Source organism: Limulus polyphemus, unplaced genomic scaffold (assembly GCF_000517525.1).
Source record: "Limulus polyphemus unplaced genomic scaffold, Limulus_polyphemus-2.1.2 Scaffold3516, whole genome shotgun sequence".
Classification (NCBI taxonomy): domain Eukaryota; kingdom Metazoa; phylum Arthropoda; class Merostomata; order Xiphosura; family Limulidae; genus Limulus; species Limulus polyphemus.
The window spans coordinates 59880-65976 of NW_013669126.1; positions in this window are offsets into that span (position 1 = coordinate 59880).

Sequence of the window (6097 nt, forward strand, 5' to 3'; positions counted from 1 at the left end):
GATATTGTTATTTCCTCTGTATGTTCCAAGATCTAGGTGTTCTGTCATGTAGTTATAATGAGAAGTGGTGCCCATGGTATTTATGTGTTGTAACACATCCCTGCAAGCTACTCTACTGTTAACATCACGACAGACTCATCCATGATTTTATTAAATAAATTTAAAGTATTTATATAGTTCTGATAATACTAACTTCCTCAGTACTTGTGATTTTAGTATGCCCAATTCATGAATTTGATCTATTGATATTTTGTCTCATCACTGGAAGCATGGAAAATGTTAGAGCTGCATTTTTCAACATGTATATGTGTGACACATTCAGTTCTTTAGACAATTTTGGCGTAATTGGCAAGTCGTGCAGTTTGATTTTAATCTAGATTATTATAAATTTTACCAAATCAACTTGTTGTAAATATTGAGATTAATTTTTTAAAGCAGAAATTAATTAAAAATCAATTTACAAAATATACAGTTAATTACCCAACTGGTTTCGACGTACCACGAATGTCATTTACATATACTGTGTGAGATATATGCGATTATTATTTATTCAGCCCGATTTCGTTATGTCTTACGTCATATTTTATTCATTTGAAGAATGGTTTCCTTAATGGATTTAGTTGAAAGCTTATGTCATTGTTTATGATCCTCTGTATTTTTATAAATTTCAATTGCTTTCCTAATATTTCTTTGGTAAAAATATTTTGGTTTTGCAGTGAGGTTTGTTTCTGTGAATTTGATTTTGTGATAATTTTGGCATATACGGGCGGCAATGATTGATTTTCCACTTCCAAATGACGACAATGATCTCCATTTTCTTTTATTCTCATACTCAGGGATAATTCTGATATGTGCCTTATCCCTCTAAGTCCACACTTCACATGGTATATAACATATCTGTATTTTTTTGACATGACTGAATGATGTCTTGCTAGCACTATCTGATGCTGAATTATAAACCTGTCAGTAAGCAATGAGGTAAAACGTTATTGGTTCTGTAACTAAAAAAAAAAGTGTCCCAATTGCGTTCGATAATAAAATTTTAATGTGAGTGTCTCTACTGAGCAAGTTGCAATCTCATTGCCTGACTTACAGGATGTAAATAGAATTAGTATATATTTGTGCAGTGCTTATTTTTTGTGTGATATACATTTGCATCACAAATAAAAGGTTTAAACACTGATTACCCCTAAGAGTGATCGGGTAGGTTACACAGAACAACAAGACACTCAACAGAAAATGTATAATAGAGTAAATCTGAATTATCTTACTTTCAGTGAACTTGAAGAAATGAATAACAATATATAACAAAATGAAACAGTCTTTATTAAAATAAAAGACAATTGAAAGAGTGTATTCACAAAAGACGGCACCTTTACTGTAGAAAGTTCTGTGCATTTCTATTAAGAAATTGTTTCTCTCGAGAATCTGTTTCAGACTGAAAAAAAACACAGGATTCTATACACGATGCAATAATGCTATTTTTCACAGCGAGCGTGTACAATCCACGAGACCATTGATCATTTCCATCGAAAAATAATTGAGGTTCTTTCCTTGAGGAATCATCTGATGTGACATAGTATGTACAACTTCATAGAAATATTTCCCGCAAGAAGACACATATGATACCCTAAGTGAATAACCCGAAACAATAGGCAACTAAGGTGATAAAACTTGGCTACTTTTATGACCGAAATTTCTTGTTAAACTACATACACCAGCATAAATGCAATTTTTGAAAAAAAAATCTATAATAAATAGGGGCTTAGTATGTCACAAACATGGCTACAAACTGTAACTAATTGATCATATCTGTAATAAACCAATATTGTGGTAATTGTGAATGATCATCTCTAGACTTTTTTTTAGATGTTAAGATTTAGTAAACTTAATGGAATATTTGCATGTTTTTTGTTTTTTTTCATGACTGCACTGTACCTAGTAATGACATATATTTTAACTTCTAGCAGTAGAAAAGTTGGTATTTTTCCTTCCACTAACACAACACTTTTCTGTAATGATAGTGCCATAAAATCAATCTATTGTCATATGCCTTTATGATTGTTATGCATTTGTGATGTTTCTATGTTATTTAGTTGTTTATTTTATAAGTTTTAACTTGAATTTAACATATAATTATAATAATTTGATACATTCCAAAATTTAAAATTCTAATTAGAATGATATTATCACTAACGTTTTATAGCTAGATTGGTAATATCATTTTTTAACAGTATTTCATTGCTAAAAGTTACTATAATGTGGGTTTTAGTGAACTTGAATATAAAACAAGTAATAGCAAACAAATTTATCACGAAATAAAAAAGTGAGCTTGAAGAAATGAATAACAATGTATAACAAAATGAAACAGTAGTAGAAACAGTTTGTAGAAGGTACTAGGCCTCAGTTGGGCAATATGTATATATATAAGCGAACAAGTTAGTGCAAGTAAGTAAGTCAGTGCAAATGAAAGTAAAATTAAAAGAAATATGAAGTTATACTGTGTGTTTTGAGTTTAGGCATAAAGAGCATATAGTGGCGATTTCTAAACTGAGAGTATCACAGCTTATATTGTAATAACAGAGTTAGAGGAGAATATTTTGTCTTATTGTCAAAGGGTGTTCGAAAGTAATGGAACCCACCTCTATGGACTGTGATGAAAAGAAGATAATTATTAAAAGTTCTGGATACAACTATAGTAACTAACAGTTATAGTGGTTATTTTAAAGTGAGTATTACAGCCTTGTATTCCAACAACAGAATAAAGGACAATAATTTATCTTTTCAAGCGTGTTCCAAAGTAATTGAATCCGCCTGTGTGGACTTTGACGAAAAAAGAGACAATACAACTGTGTGTGTGATAATGAATAGTATAACGAATTTTTATATATACATCTTACTTGTTTTAAATATATTATTTTAAAACAAAAGGTCTGTATGCTGTCTATATATTGTTGAAATTTATCGACAACAGGTCACAAACACCTTCTGTAAAGAATCCAGCCTGATAAATCCTGAACATTTGGTGAGCGAGCCAGGATTATACAATGGTAAACAACGGTAAAAGAAGACGTGAATGACAGCTGAAGTAGGCATAACTGTAGTGGTGACGAAAATAGTGTAAATATTATAATCACGCTATATAACCATGTCGACTGATTTTGGTAAATGTATAGAGAGAGGTGAGCGACTTGGACTAAAAGATTTTGATCTACTAGAGCTTATTAAACAACAACAAGAATTTGAGAGGAAGAGAGAATAAGGACACAAATTGAGAAAGAAGAAAAGGATAAAGAGGAGAGACTAGAAATAGAGAGAATTAGAGCATAAATTGAGATTGCAAAGCTCACCCAACAGAACGATGAAGGACCCAAGAATGACAATGGAGTCAGGACCAGCTGACCCAAGTTGCACAAATTTGATGACATGGATGCTTTCCTAGAAAAATATGAAAGAACTGGAACAAAGGTAACTAGGCAGTCTGCCTCAGCACACTTCTCACAAAAAGGTACTACATGCATATGCAAACATGACATTAGAAGATGTTATGGACTATGACAAGTTAAAATTGGCCGTGTTGAAACGTTATGAAATTACGGAGCAAGGTTTTCACTGGAAGGTATCAGGGAAGTCAATCCTGACACTGGAGAAACTGTATTTTAGTTTGTGGAATGTCTATGGTGATACTTCACAAGGTGAACTGACATTGTCAAGTGTGAAAATAGTTTTGAGGGACTGGCAGATTTACTAATACACGAACAGTTTATGACCACATGCTCAACTGACATGTCACTGTTCCTAAAGGAGAGAGCACCAAAAGACATGGACGAGATGATCCAACTGACAGAACAGTACATGGAAGCACATGAAGGGAGTGTAACTGGCAAATCCAAGAATAACCAGTTGAAATCGAAGCAGTGACAAAAATCAACAGACAGAAAGGAGAAGATATGCAATGCTTGTTATAAAATGGGGCACATTGCGAGTGAGTGCAAGTCTGTCACCAACAAGCAAGAACAGAAATCTCAACATAAAGCAGCTGGAGTTACCCATAAAGATGGTGCTAGCAAGAAACAAAAAAAGAGTGACTGTCACCATGGATGTTACTGCCAGAAGAAACATAATAGAGACAATATGTCAGATTCATCAAAAGAAGGAAGTGCTGTCTCCATGATTAAACAGTGCATGACTGATGATCAGCTCAAGTTAGCAAATGAAGCAAGAGGGTCAGTGGTGATTGGAGCATGTGACAACCATCAAGAAGAGCCAACAAATCACAACATTCCAGTAGGTAAAGGCTATGTCTGCGACAAGAAAGTGAAGGTCTTGTGAGACATTGATTGCATTAGTGCAGCAGTGAGAACCAGTCTAGTATCTGATGACCAGATGACAGGCAAGGTACGTCTTGCAGACTAGAGGATTGTAAGGGAGTGCTGTACCAGATCTATCAAGGCAATTCTACTGGAGAAGTTAAATACATCATAGCATCAACAGAATATCAGACTCAAATGATGAAACTGGCTCATGAGGCAGTTGTGGGAGGAAACCTAGGAGCAAAGGAAATGGCAAACAGGATCGTCATCAACTTCCATTGGCCGAGGTCACTGGAGAGGTGGCCAGGTTCTGCAAGTCATGTGGCATCTGCTAAAGGGCAATACCTAGAGGGAAGGTAGCCAAGGTGCTACTGGGTGAGATGTCTCTCTTATAAGAGCCATTCAGCAGAGTAACTGTGGAATTGATCAGACCACTAGCACTTGTATCTGACAAGGGCAACCAGTATATGCTGGCATTAGTCGAAAATGCGACACATTACTCAAAAGCCATAGCCAGAGAGAGTAGCAGAAGCCCTCATGGAAATGTTTTGCAGAGTAAGCTTCCCAAAAGAAGCCTTCTGTGACAGAGGGACCCAATTTACTTCAGAACTGTGGCAAGACGTGTGCAGACTCATCAGTCTACATATTTTTTTTAGCGATAATCTTTACCTAATACTTGTTTCTTCACTTTTTTATAAGATAGCATACGTGAGTTAATAGATTATAGAGTTATTCTAAAGCTTTATGTATTTTATGTTGAATAATGATAGAATAGATACTCAAAGATCGTGAAAACTGTTCTGCTCTATCAAATGATGGTAAAATTATAGTTACTGCTAGAACTAATTAGGCGTTAGACCTATTGAAGAAAGAAAATATAAAATCTTGGTTTTGGCTATTTGCCAGTTTTGACTTTTGGACTCACTGGATAGCTGAAAAGTGCCATATACACTGGAGATAAAGTGATTATGCAAAGTAGCTGTATGTGTATAATTTTTTTTTACTCCTTCACTTCATATATATAATATAATATAGTTGTTGGCTCTCTAAAGACACCGATTGTGTAGTGTGCAAAGCATTGAATATTCTGCATGTTACAGTCATCTAATGTAAATCTATTATTGGCTGGTACTTCTTGTTTCACCCTGTATTTAAGTAAGGGACACCAGATTTCTTTAAGATTGCTAACTTCAAGGGGTAATAACATCGTTTCTACCAGAAATATGACTTTGTCGTTTTTTCAATTTTGCAAAGAATAATAATAAAATAGGTAGTCAGAGATAGTGAAGACTGTTTTGCTCTATTAAATGATGATAAAATTATAATAATTCTTGAACTAGGTAGTCACTAGGCCTGTTGAAGAAATATGATAATGAACGAAAATAAGGAGTCTCGGTTTTGGTTATTCGCTAGTTTTCGACTTTGGGACGCTTTGGATAGCTGAAAAGCTGCATATACACCGGAGATAGAGCGAATATGGCAGTTAGCTCTTCATATATAGCTTCTGATGACCTATAGAAACGAAAATATAGATGGCTTTTGTATTGCTTTAATATGGGCGTCCGTACCAACCCTACATAGAGAGTGGTAGCGATATTAGATTAAAATTATTTTAATTCATAAATGTGAGGGAACCTCTGATATGAAGTTATTCTAGTGAAGGTAGCTATAAAAAGAGTTGTTGCGTCAGCGAGATCACGTGACTATTCTCACGCACTCCGCTTTATAGATCTATCCTGTCCCATGGCAAAAGCTCTAGCATTTGCTAAATATAGAGTAGCTGG